The 22,466-nt window shown below is 40.9% G+C and overlaps 1 pseudogene; it reads left to right on the plus strand.

The window, feature by feature from the left end:
• The first annotated feature begins 2,554 nt into the window (after positions 1-2,554).
• LOC139545852 (cGMP-dependent protein kinase 1-like) overlaps positions 2,555-22,466 on the plus strand; it is a 29,203-nt pseudogene continuing 9,291 nt past the window's right edge.

A 22,466-nucleotide genomic window follows, 5' to 3' on the forward strand; every position in this document is an offset into this window, starting at 1 on the left:
GAAGTCAGGAGATGCTAAATGTGTTTATGTTAATTAACAGTGAATTATCATGAGACCGACAGTTAATTGCTTGACAATCACCGGCTGATGAAATTTCGTGACCGCCACAGCCCTAGGTACTGTATATATATATTTTTTTACCTTTAACTCTGCATTGTTGTTTACAACAATTACAGTGTGCTTTGTTGTTTACAAAGCACACTGTAAATTGCACCCTATAGGTCGTTAAACATCACAATAAGGAGCAGAGCATTTGATTTGCTTTCTGGTGGGCAAGGAGACCCCGAGCTCTGTTAAAGCCATTGACAACTGCTTGTCGTTTTCAAGGGATTGTTAAATACGTGTGAACTATCTGGTTGTGATATACTGTTGTCCACCTCTTGAAGAGCATAGTCAGAACTAAACATTTCCGATTATTCCATGTGAAACAATTGCGTATATTTAGCTCTATCATCAGAGTTATTCCGCAAGTAATTAACTGCATGCTAATGATTAGAAAACATAATTTAATCATATAATTTCAGATACGTGAGGGTAGCCTCATGATATCTCTCAATATTGGCCTCCATTAATTGGATATTTAAGTGATATAAAATAAAAGTGAACTATAACTGACAAGAATGAGTGGTTTAGGTTAATTTCCCATCCTTTGTGGGCTCTACCTATCCAGCCTGGTCTGATAGACTAGACTTAACATAGCAAAAGTAAATCTGGGATCCCCAAATTAGTATATGTTACGATTGGTATGGTTACATAAGACAGATGGTTACTTAGGCAAAAATGAAAGTAGAGTGTTTGGTCGGGCGAGCGAGTAACGTGAATGTCTAGGAACATCTTGCGAGTCCAAATCTCATCACGGACAACTTTAGTATTTTAGCCAATTAGCAACTTTTCAACTACTTACTACTTTTTAGCTACTTTGCAACTACTTAGCATGTTAGCTTCCCCTTCCCCTAACCCTAACCCTAACCTTAACCCTTTTAGCTAACCCGTCCTCTAACCCTAACCTTAACCCTTTAACCTAACTCCTAAACTTAACCATAACTCCTAAACACTAACCCCTAGCATAGCAAGAATTCATAACATATCATATGTTTTGCAAATTCATAATATATAGTCTGTTTAACAAATTCGTAACATATAGTACATTTTGCAAATTCGTAACATATTTTACGAAATGGGTGATGGACATTCACAAATGAATATATACCATACAATACATTACATGTCATACTAAATGGAGTGTCTCAGATTTATCTACAGAATAATACAACATGTTCTCAGACCAGGCAGCAGGGTAAAGCAGCAGAACCATGCATTTGGTGATGTAGGCTACTGTTAGCTAATGTTTACTTTGCAAGCTACCAGTAGAAACTTTGTACAGTTGGCTAAACATAGTGGTAAGTAAACGTAATGTACTTTTTCTCCAGTGTAGGCCAACCTAGTGAAGTTAGCGAACATTATCCCCTTTTCAAAATTTTTAACAGTGTTTAATCCCGATTGCTCTGTGATTTATAATTTTGTGCAATGTGCAATTAAAGTTGCATAGCTGAATGCATGCATAATCTATAAATTTTACATATTTTGTTGCATGCTATGCAATTATTTAATCAACTGCATCCTCAGTGGGAATGGAGTTTCTGAGCTGTCTTTTCAATCAAAGATAATTTAATTAGAATGTTCTAAGACATTTTCAACGCGTGTATAGTGAGATATCAGGCGACCACACCGTTTGTACACCAATACACTTGCTTAGGACGGCATTATAGTAAAACGAGTCGTCAGGGTGAGACTATTTGAACCTTTTGGCTTTCCATAGATCTGAGAGCAAAGCTTATTGGTAAGAGGCTTCATGAATCATCCACCTGAGTCTTTCTGTAGCGACAAACCATTCACTCTTTACTGACAGTATTGCGAGGCGTACCTGTGCTGCACCTGTCCATGCTTTTACACCGAGCAAAAACAGAGAAGTCGTCTCACACAAATTCAAATATCAGTCAGAGACAGATGTGATACAACTGTTTAAAAATAAAAGCATTTCAGTTCTAAACAGTCAGGCATTTAAATTCTCTGAACTTTCTTGCTGATGTTCTTCTGCTTAGACAGGTAGGCTACTGTAAGTGATTTTACTTTGTGATTTATAATTTTGTGCAATGTGTAATTAAAGTTGTATAACTGAATGCATGCATAATCTAACAAATTGCCATATTTTGTTGCATGCTATGCCTATTATTTAATCAACTGCAGCCTCGGTGGGAATGGAGTTTCTAAGCTGTCTTTTCAATCAAAGATAATTTAATTAGAATGTTCAGAATGCAATACGTAACAATGTAATTAACACACACACACACACACACACACACACACACACACACACACACACACACACACACACACACACACACACACACACACACACACACACACACACACACACACACACACACACACACACACACACACACACACACACACAACACACACACAGTCTCTCATTCTCATTCTCCCTCGCTCTCATAATTCCCTGGCTTATCACTTCTGCTCCCCAAGGGCAATGGGTACACTTCGAGACCTGCAGTTTGCCCTACAGCTGAAGATTGAGGAGCGTCGCCAGAGGGAAACACTCATTGATGAGCTAGAGCTGGAGTTGGATGCCAAGGATGACTTGATTCATGAACTGGACCCCTACATGGCCATCATCACATTCCCAGGGTCTTCTGGGGACAGCAGGAGCGGTAGAGATACTCTCAATGATTGGCTATGAAAAGCCAACTGACATTTACTCCTGTGGTGCTGACCTGTTGCACCCTCGACAACCACTGTGATTATTATTATTTGACCATGCTGGTCAGTTATGAACATTTGAACATCTTGGCCATGTTCTGTTATAATCTCCACCCGGCACAGCCAGAAGAGGACTGGCCACCCCTCATAGCCTGGTTCCTCTCTAGGTTTCTTCCTAGGTTTTGGCCTTTCTAGGGAGTTTTTCCTAGCCACCGTGCTTCTACACCTGCATTGCTTGCTGTTTGGGGTTTTAGGCTGGGTTTCTGTACAGCACTTTGAGATATTAGCTGATGTAAGAAGGGCTATATAAATCAATTTGATTTGATTTCTGGAGCAAGTGCAGGTAAGATTTTCTGCAGAAAGTACAACCAAATTTCAAGCAATGTTTTTCTTTTATGCTATTATACATATTATTTATAACATGTAGGCTACATTGTATCATGCGGTTCAAAGAAAGAGCATATTGTCAGAGCCCGTGACCCTGAATCCAAGGCAACTTGCTCTGGTCAGCCTGAAAAGCTACAACATAAACCAACAGTGACAGAACACACCAAGGACATGTTCCCTTTGACCTGTTTTGCTTGAGAAATGTCAGCCTGGTCTCATAGAATAGACGTAACTTACTAAACGTAAGTCCGGGACACTCAAATTAGTATGATATGTTACCTTTGGTATGGTTACATACTGTAAGACAGAAGGTTATTGAGGCAAAAACTAAAGTAGGGTGGTTGGTTGTGGTGAATGGGTAGGCGTATAATGCAAACGTTTAGCAACCCAAAAGTTGCGTGTTCGAAACACATTATGGACAACTTTAGACAAATTAGCAACTACTTACTTCTTTTGAGCTACTTTGCAACTACTTAGTATGTTAGTTAATTGCAAATCACCTAGCAACCACACCAGGCACCATGTTGGAAGACCAGAGTCAGTCTGGTGGTAGTCCTCCAATCGTCCAAATGGCTGGCTGTGTTTTGCTACCACCGGAAACTTTGGGGAGATTGCCCATTATTTCATTTTTCGAAGGAACCAAAAAATAGAGGCAGTGAGAGAACCTATTCAAGTAAGTAAATATATTTAGAAAATGATAAAAACAATAGCTATTATTAGCTAGCTAGCTAGTTTCTCCAGGAACTTTGTGTGCAGGCTAACTGAAATGAACAGCTAACTAATGTTAGCTAGTTAGCTAACTTTACATACTGTATAGCTAGCCAAGTGAATTAAATATCACCAGCTAGGTATCTTCATATTAGCTAGTTAGCTAGCTATCTTGATGTATTCATCATTGCAACACTAAATACATTTGTATCTAGGTAGCTAGATAGCTAAATAGCTAATAGCCATGGAAGAGGGTGAAAGGATTAGCTAGCAGTTCCAGCTCTTAGAGAAGGGATAGGGCAGTTACCTTTGTGGGAGGATATTATTTAAAGATTCTCCAATTCCTGTCCCTAGCGAGAAAAACTATGACGACAGAGAGATATAGCAACATAATATTCAGTGCTGTCTAATTTGAGTATAATACAGCCTATTTCTTTGTGATGTTTTCTGTTGTCAGATACAGAGAGCCGTGAAACCCTGTCTGCAGATGAAGAGAAACCCTGTCTGCAGCTGAAGAGGTCCCAATGAATGTCCCAAGAGAATAAGGGTGCATCCTTGTATACCATGAATTATATGTGTACCTAAAGTATGTTAGCACATTTTGTGAACAAAAATACAGTTTAAAAGTCACACATAACCTTTAAATACCTATTACAACTGGAGCAGGCCAACCCTTTTGGATGTGCAGGCATCTGTATTCCCTTTAAAGTTTAACTAAGTCATTGGCCCGCCCCCGTGAGCACAGACATGATCTAGCGTCATGGAACAGCCCTTTTCTACTGTTACGAATAAAAAACCCTCCTGAAGAAATCCTCTTCAGACCACACGTATGTAACAGTTGAGCTTCCGTCCCTCTCCTCGCCCCTACCTGGGCTCAAACCAGGGACCCTCTGCACACATCAACAACTGCCTCCCACAAAGCATCTTTACCCATCGCTCCACAAAAGCCACGGCCCTTGCAGAGCAAGGGAACAACAACTTCAAGGTCTCAGAGCGAGGGACTTCACCGATTGAAACGCTATTAGCGCACACCCCGCTAACTAGTTAGCCATTTCACATCGGTTACACGTACCTCGACGGACACCGAGGGGACAGAGGTTGAGTTCAGACCACAAAAACCTCAGTATAAGCTAAAGTTGTAATGGTTGTTGAATTCCTAACCATACCACAGGAAATGGTTCAACTCTGAGACTGTCGATCCCGACAGAATAAGAGCCAATCTTAGATACTAATTACTAGTCTGCAGCTAGAAATTATGTCAACCTGGGATGTGAAGACCGACAACCGCCGAAACATCTATTTCCTTAAGAACATTTCTTAATGGTACTCTGAAGTATCCATTCTAACCACGAAAGACTTCAGGGAAGCAGAGAGAGAGACGCTCGGATGAACTTTCCAACAGAAGGACTGACGATTCCAACCAAGATCACGACGACACACTGGGCGTAAATATATATTGATTGCAATTACTCCTGAATGAGTGAGCGTTCATGTGCAAAGGATTAGCATTTCAATTAATATAATTATCAACTGTGTAGTGACTATTTTTGTCTTTCCCTCCCTTCTCAGTCCACACCCACTTCCCTTTGTCCGCCAAGCCGTCATATCGGTTTAGCTCATTAGGGAACCTCCCCTATCATTTCCTTGTAACCATATCTACTGTTTGTGTGTTTATGCATTTCTGTGATTATTTAGTTAGTTAGTAAATAAATGATTTAGACAATTGATGTATGGATGATTCATAGTAAAGGCTGGGTTCGTGCGGATAACCAACAATTTACGACGTTTGGAATGAGACTAACGTGAGGTAAAGAATAATTCATTCATTAGAAGACTAATTGATCAGATATTAAAATATCTGAAGAGTTATATCAGGAAAATTATAACTTTGTAATCTGAAAATTTTCCTTGGTGCCCCGACTTCCTAGTTAATGACATTTACATGATTAGTTTAATCACGTAATAATAATTACAGAGAATTGATTTGATAAAATAACAGTCTTCACTTTAATGATGCCAGAGACACGACATTATAAAGGTTCATGTTTATGGTGAACAAAATTACTTACCCATAACTTGAAACTCACGCAACACATGCTAATAGCTAGACTACAAACTATCTAGCTAGCTAATGTTGGCTAACTTAGTCTTGTTGTTAACACCTGGTTAGCATAACAGCTAAACTAAACTTGAAACCGATCAGACTTACCAGTGATGAACTGATTGGAGTAGACTGTCTGGGTTCAGGTCTTGACGTTCAAAAAGTTTATTTTTATTTTTCTGACAGCTCTTGTCTTATCTCTTTGGTGTTTCATGATTGCGGGTAATCTGTTTTTTTTATCCAGTTGTCTTTCCTGCCTTGTTAGAGCAGCCAAATACTGCACAGAAATTGACCATGGTAAGGAATCAACTAGTGTTATGCACTGTTATCATACAGCTTGGGGTAGCCACTCAGCTGTTGTTGTCGAAAGAATTGATGCGGTGGTCTTCCAACATGGCCGCTAAAAGCCATCATACAGTGCCTTGCAAAAGTATTCACACCCCTTGTCATTTTCCCTATTTTGTTAACTTACAACCTGGAATTAAAATAGATTATTGGGGAGTTTGTATCATTTGATTTACACCACATGCCTACCACTTTGAAGATGTAAAATATTTTTTATTGTGAAACAAACAAAAAATTACACAAAAAACTGAAAACTTGAGCATGCATAACTATTGACCCCCCCCCCCCCCCCCAAAGTCAATACTTTGTAGAGCTACCTTTTGCAGAAATTACAGCTGCAAGTCTCTTGGGATCTGTCTCTATAAGCTTGGCACATCTAGCCACTGGGATTTTTGTCCATTCTTCAAGGCAAAGCTGCTCCAGCTCTTTCAAGTTGGATGGGTTCCTGCTGGTGTACAGCAATCTTTATGTCATACCACAGATTCTCAGTTGGATTGAGGTCTGGGCTTTGACTAGGCCATTCCAAGACATTTAAAAGTTTCCCCTTAAAACCTCTACGGACCCCCCATCCCGGAACCGGGATCATCCTCATCAAAAAAGCTGACTAGCATAGCCTAGCCTAGCGCCACAGGGATATCATATAATATAATTTCATGAAATCACAAGTCCAATACAGCAAATGAAAGATAAACATCTTGTGAATCCAGCCAACATTTACGATTTTTAAAATGTTTTACAGCGAAAACACAATATATATTTATGTTAGCTCACCACAATAGCCAAACACACAACGCCATGTTTCCACCGCAAAGGTAGCTTTCACAAAACCCACAAATAGAGATAAAATTCATCACTAACCTTTGAACAACTTCATCAGATGACAGTCTTATAACATCATGTTATACAATACATTTATGTTTTGTTCGAAAATTTGCATATTTATAGGTATAAATCGTAGTTTTACATTGCAGCCACCGTCACAAATAGCACCAAAACAGCCAGAATAATTACAGAGAGCAACGTGAAATACATAAATACTCATCATAAAACATTTATGAAAAATACATGTTGTACAGCAAATGATAGATAAACATCTTGTGAATCCAGCCAATATTTCCGATTTTTTAAGTGTTTTACAGCGAAAACACAACATATATTTATGTTAGCTCACCACAATATCCAAAAACACAACGCCATTTTTCCACCGCAAAGGTAGCTTTCACAAAACCCACAAATAGAGATAAACTTAATCACTAACCTTTGAACAACTTCATCAGATGACAGTCTTATAACATCATGTTATACAATACATTTATGTTTTGTTCGAAAATGTGCATATTTATAGGTACAAATCCTGGTTTTACATTGTGAATACGGCGCCATAATGCACCAAATTGTCCGGAGAAATTTTGGACAGTCACGTAATCTAACCAAAGAACTCATCATAAACTTTACTAAAAAATACATGTTGTACAGCAAATGAAAGATACACTGGTTCTTAATGCAACCGCTGTGTTAGATTTAAAAAAATAACTTTAGTACAAAGTACAGCATGCAATATTGTGATACAGCGCCCAGCAATTCTCCGCCTTGTTGGAGCCAACATATACCACAAAAATACGAAATAACATCATAAATATTCTCTTACCTTTGATGATCTACCATCAGAATGTAGTGCAAGGAGTCCTATTTCCACAATAAATCGTTGTTTTGTTTTAGAATGTCAATTTCTTCTGTCGAATTAGCAACTTTGGCTAGCATTGTGGCGCACACGTGTCCATCATCTCCTGGCGCATGGAACGAAAAATTCCAAAAGTCACAATAAACGTCGAATAAACTGGTCAAACTCGGTTGAAAATCCATCTTTATGATGTTTTTCTCATATGTATCCAATAAAGTCCGAGACGGAGCATTTCGTCGTGTATACCTAACGCATTTCAGAAGACAATGTCGTGTTCCCTGGTGCGCAGTTGAATACTGCCAATAGGGCGGACCTTTCATTCGGTCTCAAATCAAGCTAGACACCCCATTCAACATTCTACTGCCTGTTGACATCTAGTGGAAGGCGTATGAAGTGCATACAGATCCATAAATATAAGGCAATTGAATAGGCAAGCCCTGACACAGAGCCCCATTTTCAGAATTTTCACTTCCTGTTTGGAAGTTTGCTGCCAAATGAGTTCTGTTTTACTCACAGATATAATTTAAACAGTTTTAGAAACTTCAGAGTGTTTTCTACCCAATAGTAATAATAATATGCATATTGTATGATCTAGAACAGAGTACGAGGCCGTTTAATTTGGGCACGATTTTTTCCCAAAGTGAAAACAGCGCCCCCTATTTCCAAGAGGTTTTAAACCACTCAAGTGTTGCTTTAGCAGTATGCTTAGGGTCATTGTCCTGCTGGAGGGTGAACCTCCGTCCCAGTCTCAAATCTCTGGAAGACTGAAACAGGTTTCCCTCAAGAATTTCCCTGTATTTAGCGCCATCCATCCTTCCTTCAATTCTGACCAGTTTCCCAGTCCCTGCCGATGAAAAAACATTCCCACAGCATGATGCTGCCACCACCATGCTTCACTGTGGAGATTGTGTTCTCGGGGTGATGAGAGGTGTTGAGTTTGTGCCAGACATAGCGTTTTCCTTGATGGCCAAAAAGCTGAAGTTTAGGCTCACCTTACCAGAGTACCTTGGGGAGTCTCCCACATGCCTTTTGGCAAACACCAAACGCGTTTGCTTATTTTTTTCTTTAAGCAATGGCTTTTTTCTGGCCACTCTTCAGTAAAGCCCAGCTCTGTTGAGTGTACGGCTTAAAGTGGTCCTATAGACAGATACAATCAATCTCCGCTGTGGAGCTTTGCAGCTCCTTCAGGGTTATCTTTGGTCTCTTTGTTGCCTCTCTGATTAATGCCCTCCTTGCCTGGTCTGTGAGTTTTGGTGGGCAGCCCTCTCTTGGCAGGTTTGTTGTGGTGCCATATTCTTTCCATTTTTTAATAATGGATTTAATGGTGCTCCGTGGGATGTTCAAAGTTTCTGATATTTTTTATAACCCAACCCTGATCTGTACTTCTCCACAACTTTGTCCCTGACCTGTTTGGAGAACTTCTTGGTCTTCATGGTGCCGCTTGCTTGGTGGTGCCCCTTGCTTAGTGGTGTTGCAGATTCTGGGGCCTTTCAGAACAGGTGAATATATACTGAGATAATGGGACAGATCATGTGACACTTCGATTGCACACCGGTAGACTTTTTAAAATTCATTATGTGACTTCTGAAGGTAATTTGTTGCACCAGATCTTATTTAGGGACTTCATACCAAAGGTGGTGAATACATACGCAAGCACCCCTTTTCCGTTTTTTCTTTTTTTACATTTGTATTTGTATTTTTTTCATTTTTTCATTTCATTTCACCAATTTGGACTATTTTGTGTATGTCCACATGAAATCCAAATAAAAATCTATTTAAAAATTTGAAAAACGTCGATGGGGGTGAATACTTTTGCAAGGCACTGGCAACCCTCTATAATCAAGTGCTGCTAAGGACCTTGTTAAACTACAGCTGGCCAAGAACAGAGCGGCATGTTTTGCTCTTCATTGTAATCAAAGGGCTAATATCAATACTATGCATGCCAGTTTCTCTTGGCTAAGAGTTGAGGAAAGACTGAAAGCATCACTTTTTGTTTTTATAAGAAACATTAATGAGTTGAAAATTCCAAATTGTTTGCATCATCAACTTACACACAGGACTGACACACACACTTACCAGACATGCCACCAGGGGTCTTTTCAAAGTCCGCAGGTCCAGAAAAATTAAAGGAAACGTACAGTATTATACAGAACCATGATTGCATGCAACTCCCTTCCATCTCATATAGCGCAAGTGAACATCAAACCTGGTTTCAAAAACCAAATAAAGCAACACCTCACAGTACAATGGCTCTCCCCTATGTAACCTAATTTTATGTGTACAGTATGTACTGACATGTATAGTATGTGTAACTGATAAATGCACACACATAACATGTTAACGTTTTTAAATGTATGTAAATTGTAAAGTATTATGTCTGTAATGTCTTTTTCGTTACGTGTCGGACCCCAGTAAGACTAGCTGTTGCCATTTTCGTCGGCTAATGGGGATTCTAATAAAATAAAATAAACCTTAACCCCTAGCCTAGCTAATGTTAGCCACCGAGTGGCATAGCGGTCTAAGGCACTGCATCTCGGTGCAAGAGGCATTACTACAGTCCCTGGTTCGAATCCAGGATGAATCACATCCGGCTGTGATTTGGAGTTCCATAGGGCGGCGCACAATTGGCCCAGCATTGTCTGGGGTAGGCTGTAATGGTAAATAAAAAATGGTTCATAACTGGCTTGCCTAGTTAAAACCTTTTCTCAATAGGGGGGCGCCATTTCGACTTTGTAAAAAAAAAATCCCAAATTAAACTGCCTCGTACTCAATTCTTGCTCGTACAATATGCATATTATTATTACTATTGGATAGAAAACACTCTCTAGTTTCTAAAACCGTTTGAATTATATCTGTGAGTAAAACAGAACTCATTTTGCAGCAAACTTCCTGTCAGGAACTGAAAAATCTCAAATCGGGGGCTCTGTTCCAGGGTCAGTTTATAACTTTCCATGTAATCTATGGGTCGACATGCACTGCATACGCCTTCCCCTAGATGTCAGTAAGCAGTGAGAATTGGAATGGTGTGTCTAGGTAGATCTGAGGCCGTATAAAAGCTCTTGGAACCGGGTGTGCACTCTTTTCAACGTTCATCATGACGCAAGACAGACCTCAGGATTGCATTCTGAAAAGCTCTCGTTATAGGCTTTAGATATATCCGGCTCTGATTTTATTCGATATAGGTGTTAAAAACATCATAATGTAGTTATTTTAAACCGAGTTATATCAGTTTATATCATTATATTGCGATTTTCGGTATTTCATTTGTGCTGCGTTATAGTGAGTTGGGCACGTCTTCGCCACATGGCTAATGTTTACTGCTAATTCCAAAGTTGAAGACGACAATCTACAACCGAGCAACGATTCTTCTGGACAAAGGACAACTTGCACAAGATTCTGATGGAAGCTCATCAAATAGTAAGAACTATTTATGATGTTAATTCGTTGTTCTGTTGAAAAATGTTAAACTACTATTCCGGCATTAATTTCGGTGCGGTCTCACTTTAACGCACGCTGTATGTCGTAGTAACGTTAATTTTAAAAATGTAACACAGCGGTTGCATTAAGAACTAATGTATCTTTCATTTGCTGTCCAACCTGTATTTTTTAGTCAAGTTTATGATTAGTTAATGATTAGATTAGGTGCCTCTCCCAAGATTTCTCCCGACATTTTGTTTGCAGCTTGGCTGCTATTCTCATTGTATAACCACGATTTGTGCCGCTAAATATGCACATTTTTGAACAAACAATATATGTATTGTGTAATATGATGTTATAGGACTGTCATCTGATGAAGTTTTGAGAAGGTTAGTGAAATTTTTTATATCTTTTGCTGGTTTATTCGCTATCGCTAACGTGCATGAATCAATGCTGCTGTGTGGTTGGCTATTGTAGTAAGCTAATATAATGCTAAATTGTGTTTTCGCTGTAAAACACTTAAGAAATCTGAAATATTGGCTGGATTCACAAGATCTTTGTCTTTCATTTGCTGTACGCTGTGTATTTTTCATAAATGTTTTATGATGAGTATTTAGGTAATTCACGTTGCTCTCTGTAGTTATTCTAGTTGCTTTGGTGAGAGTGGTGATGGTGGCTGCAATGTAAAACTATGATTTATACCTGAAATATGCACATTTTTCGAACAAAACATATGCTATACAATAAATATGTTATCAGACTGTCATCTGATGAAGTTGTTTCTTGGTTAGTGACTATTTATATCTTTATTTGGTCGAATTTGTGATAGCTACCTATGCAGTGAAAAAATGGTGGAGAAAAAAAAGTTGGGTCTTTTGCTATCGTGGTTAGCTAATAGAAATACATATTGTGTCTTCCCTGTAAAACATTTTAAAAATCAGAAATGATGGCTGGATTCACAAGATGTGTATCTTTCATCTGGTGTCTTGGACTTGTGATTTCATGATATTTAGATGCTAGTATTTACTTGTGGCGCTATGCTAGGCTATGCTAGTCAGCTTTTTTACTGATGAGGGTGCTCCCGGATCCGGGATTGGGACCAATTAGAAGTTAAATATAGGTTCAATAAGATTATTATTTTTTTTTTTAAACCTAGCTAACATTAGTGTTAGCCACCTAGCTGATGTTAGCACAACAAATTGGAGTTCATAACATATCATACGTATTGCAGATTCGTGACCTATCGAACGAATTGCAATTCTTAACATATTGTACGAATTGCAATTTGTAACATACCATGTGAATTGTAAAATCGTTACATATCATACGATTTAACTTTACTATGTTACGTCTACCCCTGAGTCCGGGTTGGAAATGTTCTCTTAAGGCTGATAAAGTGTTTCCTGCACAGACAATAATCAATAATGATTGATTTATACACACTGTATGACAATTGGCTCAAGGCTGTAGTGCCTTTGTTGTCAAACTCTAACCACAATGACATTACTATTAGATATCCCTCTAGTGGTGTGGGGGCTGTGCTTTGGCAAAGTGGGTGGGGTTATATTCTTCCTGTTTGGCCCTGTCCGAGGGTATCATCGGATGGGGCCACAGTGTCTCCTGACCCCTCCTGTCTCAGCCTCCAGTATTTATGCTGCAGTAGTTTGTGTCGGGGGGCTAGGGTCAGTTGGTTATATCTGGAGTACTTCTCCTGTCTTATCCGGTGTCCTGTGTGAATTTAAGTATGCTCTCTCTAATTCTCTCCTTCTCTCTTTCTTTCTCTCTCTCGGAGGACCTGAGCCCTAGGACCATGCGTCAGGACTACCGGGCATGATGACTCCTTGCTGTCCCCAGTCCACCTGGCCTTGCTGCTGTTCCAGTTTCAACTGTTCTGCCTGCGGCTATGGAACCCTGACCTGTCCACCGGACGTGCTACCTGTCCCAGACCTGATGTTTTCAACTCTCTAGAGACCGCAGGAGCGGTAGAGATACTCTTGATGATCGGCTATGAAAAGCCAACTGACATTTACTCCTGAGGTACACCCTCGATAACTACTGTGATTATTATTATTTGACCATGCTGGTCATTTATGAACATTTGAACATCTTGGCCATGTTCTGTTATAATCTCCACCCGGCACAGCCAGAAGAGGACTGGCCACCCCTCGTAGCCTGGTTCCTCTCTAGGTTTCTTCCTAGGTTTTGGCCTTTCTAGGGAGTTTTTCCTAGCCACCGTGCTTCTACACCTGCATTGCTTGCTGTTTGGGGTTTTAGGCTGGGTTTCTGTACAGCACTTCGAGATATTAGCTGATGTACGAAGGGCTATATAAAATAAACTTGATTTGAATCTTGATTTGATTTGATTACTTATTGATTGCCTCCCACACGGTTTACTACTTCAGGTCACATGAGCTGATTAAGACCTCCTTTTTAGAGAATTACTTTCTAAAGAACCTGGAAAGTGGGCAAATCCTGGCTATAATGGACTGTGTGTACCCCACCACGGTCAACCAAGGCTGCTGCGTCATTCAAGAGGGAGACAGTGGAACTCTTGCCTATATTCTAAAAGGTAAGAAGTTAAATCAACAGTTGTTTATAGGTGGGGATTGGGAATACAGCCACTTCAAGGTCCTTCAAGGTCCCAACCACTGTTTTCTTGAATTTTCATGCATAGCCCTACTCTCAAAAACCAAAGTCCCCAATGTAGAGTAATTGCTTGAGACATTTTGGTGAATTATTCATCAAGCACTTGGTCTCCACAATCGAAGCGCAGTCAGCTCATGGTCTTTAATGAATGCTGCTTATTTGTCTTTTATGTTTGCTCAGAGATGGCCCGGTGAATGTTACTCAACAGTTGCCCCTCCTCATTTCCTCCTCCCTCTGGCTCATGTACGAATTGCAATTTGTACGAATTGCAATTCGGGGCGTCAGGTGGCCTAGTGGTTAGAGCATTGGACTAGTAACTGAAATGGTTGCAAGCTCAAATCCCCAAGCTGACAAGGTAAAAATCTGCCCCTGAACAAGGCACTTAACCTACTGTTCCTAGGCCATCATTGAAAATAAGAATTTGTTTTTAACTGACCTGCCTAGTTAAATAAAGGTTTAAAAAAAAGTTGAGTTGGTATTCTCCTCTGTTAGTGCCAGCACTGCTTTATAGCGCAATGAGGGGAAATGTTAGAATGATCTGTTTCTGGAAGGAGAGAGTGAGAGATGGTGGTGGTATGCATGACAATAAGCGGCATACATAATGTTTTGTGATTAAATGTCAGGCAGGGACAGGGCAAGAGGTCCAACTCAGCCCTGGTATGCAATGCTCATTGATAATGGCGCTCAGGCATTTCTCAGACTACCCTCATATCTGATATGACAGGTAATGGGCCACGGCTGTCCAATTTGCTTTTCTTGTTACCTGAGGCCTAGACTTTGTCTGTTTCTGCTGTGGTGTTGTAGATTAGAGTGTCTCTACCTGTCACATGGCATATCTCAGACAGCTGCGTTTATCTGATGGTGTGTCAGACACACTCCCTGTCAATCACCTGCAGCTGGGAGCTGAGTAAGGAGGGCTGAGCTAATGTGTGGTCACACCTCTTCAGCTGCCACCCTGCTGTCGTGGGGGACGCCACAGACTGCCATCATCATCCTTTATCATCCTCCTCTGAAGGAGCTCAAACAGAAGCTGCACTGTCACACACACACACACACACACACACACACACACACACACACACACACACACACACACACACACACACACACACACACACACACACACACACACACACACACACACACACACACACACACACACACACACACACACACACAGTCTACGCCCATGCCAACATCATACAGTTTTTTTTCAATCACTTTCGCAAATGTTTCATATGTAAGTGGTATAAACTCTAAGCTGATAACAATGCCCCCTATCTTGTGTTCAGAACCTTTGATTGTGCATTAATTGGGATTTCACATTTTTCACCCCTGAGTCATTCATGATCAATCAAAGTTTTCCGTGAAATACCATGATAACATTTTGTTTAGTCACCAATACATCAGATAATGATAGGCTCACCATTTAATCCAATAGCAAAAAACACAAGATACACCTTTCAAAACAGCTGTTTTTGAAGTGCTAAATAAAAATAATAGTAGATGGTACATTTTCCATCCAGTATTTGACTATAACTTGACATGCACCATTTAAAAATAATAATTAGCATCCAATGGCAGGTTGTGAACATGTTGAGAAACATGTCAGTCTTACAGTTTCATTATCGTTATACAGTACATGCGTAGGATAAATCATCAGAAATTGAGGTATTGTAAAGTAGTTGGACAATGTAAAAATGTAGCACAGTATGCCAATTCTGCCCAATGCAACCCTGTACAAGATCACCTTCTTTTTTTATGTGACAGTATCGCCTATCTCTCTGCTTCAAATCCATCAGTTTACAGTGTATCAATGAAATTCAGATAATGAGTGGAATATATTGTTAAATACAACTCAGGTATTTCAGTAGTGCATTGTACAATACTCTATAATTCCAAATGGTAGCACATAGTGACTCTTTCCACTTTTTCCTATTGAAGCACACTGGCTGATGTAGAATGATGATGTACAGTGCCTTTAGAAAGTATTCATTTTTCCACATTTTGTTGTGTTACAAAGTGGGATTGAAATTGATTTAATTGTCATTTTGTGTCAACGATCCACATAAAATACTCTAATGTCAAAGTGGAAGAAAAATTAGAACATTTGGAAAACATTTATTGCCGAAAAAACACTAATATATCTTTATTAGATAAGTATTCAACCCCCTAAGTCAATACATTTAGAATCACCTTTGGCAGCGATTACATCTGTGAGTCTTTCTGGAAGGAACGTGAGGAAGGCTCCACACCCCTCTCTCATTTGAGTATCTTACCTAGTTATTTTCAGATGAAGAACGGCGAGTTCAGCTAAGCCCATACTGCCCTTCAGTCCCTTGACTTTTTGGCCCTGACGGAGACATAAATCACCCCAGAGAACAATGCTTCTCCAGCTGCTCTCTCTTCATCTGATTAAGTTTTTTCTCATTGTCCGAGAGCATCTGGTCGTCGCGGTGGTGGCACAGGGATACTCATTTCTCCTCAGTACAGATTTTCTCTTTTCTCTTTCTTTCTCTCTCTCTCTCTCTCTCTCTCTCTCTCTCTCTCTCTCTCTCTCTCTCTCTCTCTCTCTCTCTCTCTCTCTCTCTCTCTCTCTCTCTCTCTCTCTCTCTCTCTCTCTCTCTCTCTCTCTCTCTCTCACCTGTCCATCTCCTCATTTGAATTCCATACTGTCACTGTCACTTGTCCACTCAAGCTTAACATTGTTGTCATCTTTCACCCACCAGGTGCCCTTAGAGCGTTCCTCAATGGGCTTGACACCTTGATAAGCTAATTTCCTGACGATGGCTCACCGCTCTTCGTACTTAGCTACTTCAACCCCCGACATCTGCCTTCGATTCATTTATTTCCAATGCGCTCTTTCTCCTCCTTGCCTCTTTTGACCTCACCCTTTTCCAGTCCCCTTACACTCACAAGGCAGGCATCTTTACTAGAGGATGTTCGCATACTAATCTCTCACTGCAAACCCCCTCCAGGTCTCTGATCACTACTTTGTTTCCTTTTCTGTCTCCCTTTCCTCCAACCCTAGTCACTCAGCCCGTACCCAGATGGTCATGCGCCATTGCAATCTTCGCCCCCCCCCCCCCCCCCCACTACTCTCTCATCTTCTATCCTATCATCTCTCCCTTCTGCTAAATCCTTCTCCATCCTGTCTTCTAATTCTGCCTCTTCGACCCTACTCTCCACACTTTCCACATCCTATGACTCGATTTGTCCCCTTTCCTCCGGGGCCGTCTCAGCCCTCCCCTCCTGCTCCATGTCTGAGTGACATTGCGACCTTACAGAACAGGGCTGCGGGCAGCTGATCGAAAATGGAGGAAAACTAAACTTCTGGAGGACCTATCATCCTTTCACTACCTCCTCTCTACCTTCTCTTCCTCTGTATCCACTGCTAAAGCCACTTTCTATCACTCAAAATGTCAAGTTTCTGCTTCTAACCTTAGGAAACTCTTTTCCACCTTCTCCTCCCCCTAACTCTCCACCCCCTCTCCCTCCGTCTCTGCGGATGACTTTGTGAATCACTTTGAAAAGACGGTTGCCTATTTATTCCACTGTTTCCACACACACAGAACTACCCTACACCTTGACCTCTTTCTCCCCTCTCTCTCCAGATGAAATCCTGCTACTAGTGAGGTCCAGCTGCCGAACAACCTGCCCACTCGACCCCATCCCCTCCTCCCCTCTCCAGACCATCTCTGGAGACCTTCCCCCATTCCTCACTTCCCTCATCAACTCATCCCTGACCACTGGCTGCATCCCAAAAATGTCCAGAGACCCTCCCCTCCTCAAGAAACCAACACTCAACTCCTCCCTTGTCAAAAACCTCCTTAACTTCTTGACGCTAGGAGGCAGAATTTTTATGTTTGGAAAAATAACGTTCCCAATGTAAACGGCCTATTTCTCAGGCCCAGATGCTAGAATATGCATATAATTGACATATTAGGATAGAAAACACTCTAAAGTTTCCAAAACTGTCAAAATATTGTCTGTGAGTATAACAGAACTGATTTTGCAGGCGAAAACCTGAGGAAAACCTGAGTGTCTCTTATTTTGAAAAATCCCTGTTCCATTGCCTGCCTATCCTCCATTTAAAGGGATATCAACCAGATTCCTTTTCCAATGGCTTCCACAGGTTGTGAACAGGCTTTAGACATAGTTTCAAGCTTTTATTCTGAAAAATGAGCGAGATTTATCAAATCGTGTCAGTGGATAGCCAGATGTCCTTTGATTAGTTCTTGCGCGCAAAAGTGGTAGTTCAACATTTTCTTTCTCTATTATATTGAATAGTTTACCGTCCGGTTGAAATATTATCGATTATTTATGTTAAAAACAACCTGAGGATTGATTATAAAAACGTTTGACATGTTTCTACGAACTTTACGGATACTATTTGGAATTTTCGTCTGCCCTTCATGACCTGCCTGGGCCTGTGGATTTCTGAACATAATGCGCCAAACAAATTGAGTTTTTTTTATATAAAAATAATCTTTATCGAACAAAAGGAAAATGTATTGTGTAACTGGGAGTCTCGTGAGTGCAAACATCCGAAGATCATCAAAGGTAAGCGATTAATTGTATTTATTTTCTGACTTTCGTGACCAATCTACATTGCTGCTAGGTGTTTGTAATGTTTTGTCTAGTGATCGATAAACTCACACAAACGCTTGGATTGCTTTCGCTGTAAAGCATATTTTCAAAATCTGACACGACAGGTGGATTAACAACAAGCTAAGCTGTGTTTTGCTATATTGCACTTGTGATTTCATGAAATTAAATATTTTAGTAATTTTTTAAAAATTTGGCGCTCTGCAATTCAGCGGTTGTTGATGAAAATGATCCCGCTAAAGGGATCCGTGCGCCAAGAGGTTTTAAGCGTGCTGTCTCTGACCAACTCGCTCAGATTGATATTCTTGACCCTAACCAATCAGGCTTCAAGATGGGTGTCACTGCGACTCTCCACACTGCCAAAGCTGACGCTTTCTCCTCTGTTCTCATCCTCCTAGATCTATCTGCTGCCTTCAACACTGAGAACCATCAGATCCTCCTCTCCACCCTCTCAGGGCTGGGCGTCTCAGGCTCTGCACACTCTTGGATTGCATCTTACCTGGCAGGCCGCTCCTACCAGGTGAAGTGGAGAGGATCTCTGTCTGCACCACGTACTCTCACTACTGGTGTCCCCCAGGGCTCGTTTCTAGGCTCTCTCCTCTTCTCTCTATACACCAAGTCACTCGGCTCCATCATATCCTCACATCATATCCTCTCTCCTATCATTGCTATGCAGATGACACTCAATTACTTTTCTCCTTCCTTCTTCTGACACCCAGGTGGCGACACGAATCTCTGCGTGCCTGGCAGATATCTCAGCTTGGATGTCGGCCCACTACCTCAAGCTCAACCTCGAAAAGATGGAGCTGCTCTTTCTCCTGTGGAAGGGAGAAATAAAGAAGTAGTCCTATTCATTGTAAGTGTCACTCCAGGTGGACTCTACTGTTTTGGTGCGCGTGAACTGGAGCGCGCTTCACGTTGTTTTTATCCGGTATTAGAAACAGTTTATTCCGTCTTAAATTTGATAGATTATTTACATTTTAGGGTACCTGAGTTTGGATTAGGAACGTTGTTTGAAATGTTTGGACCAAGTTTACAGGTAACTTATTAGATACTTTGTAGGCATGTTGGGCGAGTTGAAACCGGTGTATTTCTGAATCAAACGCGCCAAATAAATTGACATTTTTGGGACATAAAGAAGGACATTATCGAACAAAAGGACCATTTGTGATGTTTCTGGGACATTTCGGAGTGCCAACAGAAGAAGATCTTCAAAGGTAAGGCATTAATTATATAGCTATTTCTGACTTTTGTGGCGCACCTGACTGGTTGAAATATGATTTTCATGTGTTTGTATGCGGGGCGCTGTCCTCAGATAATCGCATGGTTTGCTTTTGCCGTAAAGCCCTTTTGAAATCTGACACAGTGGCTGGATTAACAAGAAGTTAAGCTTTATTTTGATGTATAACACATACTGTATATCTTCAATAATGTTAAATATTTGAATTTGGTATTTTTGAATTTCGCGCTCTGCAATTTCACCGGATATTAAGAAGTTTTAACTAGGCAAGTCAGTTAAGAACAAAATGTTATTTACAATGACGGCCTACCCTGGCCAAACCCGGACGACGCTGGGCCAATTGTGCGCCGCCCTATGGGACACCCAATCACGGCCGGATGTGATGTAGCCTGGTGTCCCCCTCCCAGAGTGCAAAGAACCTTGCCGTGACCCTGGACAATACCCTGTCATTCTCTGAAAACATCAAAGCAGTAACTCGCTCCTGCAGGTTCATGCTCTACTACGTCCATAGAGTACGATCCTACCTCACACAGGAAGCGGCACAGGTCTTAATCCAGGCACTTGTCATCTCCCGTCTGGACAACTGCAAGTTTCTGTTGGCTGGGCTCCCTATTTGTGCCATCAAACCCATGCAGTGCAACCGCCTGGTGTTCAACCTTCCCAAGGTCTCCCATGTCACCCCGCTCCTCTGCACACTCCACTGGCTTCCAGTCGAAGCTCCCATCCATTACAAGACCATCGTATTTGTCTAAGGAGCAGCAAAAGGAAATGCCCCTCCCTACCATCACGCTGTGCTCAAACCCTCTGTTCTCTGTTCTGCACTCTGTTCTTCCACCTCTGGTCTCTTTGCCCTCACTCTTCTCTGTTCTGGCACAAATAATCCCACAGCACTCCCCCCCCACACACTTTTTTCTACATTGTAGAATAATAGTGAAGACATCGCAACTATGAAATAACACACATGGAATCATGTAGCAACCAAAAAAGTGTTAAACAAATCAAATTATATTTTATATTTGATATTCTTCAAAGTAGCCACCCTTTGCCTTGATGACAGGTTTGCGCACTCTTGGTATTCTCTCAACCATCTGCATTAGGTAGTCACCTGGAATGCATTTCAATTAACAGGTGTGCCTGGTTACAAGTTAATTTGTGTAATTTCTTTCCTTCTTAATGTATTTGAGCCAATCAGTTGTGTTGTGACAAGGTACCTATTTGGTAAAAGACCAAGTCCATATTATGGCAAGAACAGCTAAAATAAGCAAAGAGAAACAACAGTCCATCATTACTTTAAGACATGAAGGTCAGTCAATCCAGAACTTTTCAAGAACTTTGAAAGTTTCAGTGCAGTCCCAAAAACCATCAAGCGTTATGATGAAACTAGCTGTCATGAGGACCACCACAGGAAAGGAAGACCCAGAGTTACCTCTGCTGCAGAGGATAAGTTCATTACAGTTACCAGCCTCAGAAAGTGCAGCCCAAATAAATGCTTCACAGAGTTCAAGTAACAGACACATCTCAACATCAACTGTTCAGAGGAGACTGCATTAGTCAGGCCTTCGTGGTCGAATTGCTGCAAAGAAACCACTACTAAAGGACACGAATAAGAACAAGAGACTTGCTTGGGCCAAGAAACACGAGCAATGGACATTAGACCAGTGGAAATCTGTCCTTTGGTCTGATGAGTCCAAATGTGATATTTTTGGTTCCAACTGCTGTGTCTTTGTGAGATGTAGAGTAGGTGAACGGATGATCTCTGCATGTGTGGTTCCCATAGTGAAGCATGGAGGAGGAGGTGATGGTGTGGGGGTGCTTTGCCTGTGACACTTTCTGTGATTTATTTATAATTGAAGGCCCACTTAACCAGCACGGCTACCACTGCATTCTGCAGTGATACGTCATCCCATCTGGTTTGCGCTTAGTGGGACTATCATTTGTTTTCAACAGGACAATGACCCAAAACATACCTCCAGGCTGTGTAAGGCTACTTGATCAAGGAGAGTGATGGAGTGCTGCATCAGATGACTTGGCCTTCACAATCACCTGACCTCAACCCAATTGAGATGGTTTGGGATGAGTTGGATCGCAGAATGAAGGAGAAGCAGCCAACAAGTGCTCAGCATATGTGGGAACTCCTTCAAGACTGTTGGAAAAGCATACCTCATGAAACTGGTTGAGAGAATGCCAAGAGTGTTCAAAGCTGTCATCAAGGTAAAGGGTGGCTACTTTGAAGAGTCTAACATATGAAACATATTTTGATTTGTTTAACACTTTTTTGGTTACTACATGATTCCTTATGTGTTATTTCATAGTTTTGATGTCTTCACTATTATTATACAATGTAGAACATAGTAAAAATTAAGAAAAACCCTTGAATGAGTAGGTGTGTCCAAACATTTGACTGGTACTGTACTTGTGAAAATTGCACCAGAGTGATTGAAAAAAAGAACTGTAAACACGCACATTCAAAATGTAAACATGCACAAAGGTAAAGACACACATGTGTACACACACGCCACATAATGCTGCAACATCCCTACCTTCTGCCA

This window comes from Salvelinus alpinus, chromosome 19 (assembly GCF_045679555.1).
Source record: "Salvelinus alpinus chromosome 19, SLU_Salpinus.1, whole genome shotgun sequence".
Classification (NCBI taxonomy): Eukaryota; Metazoa; Chordata; class Actinopteri; order Salmoniformes; family Salmonidae; genus Salvelinus; species Salvelinus alpinus.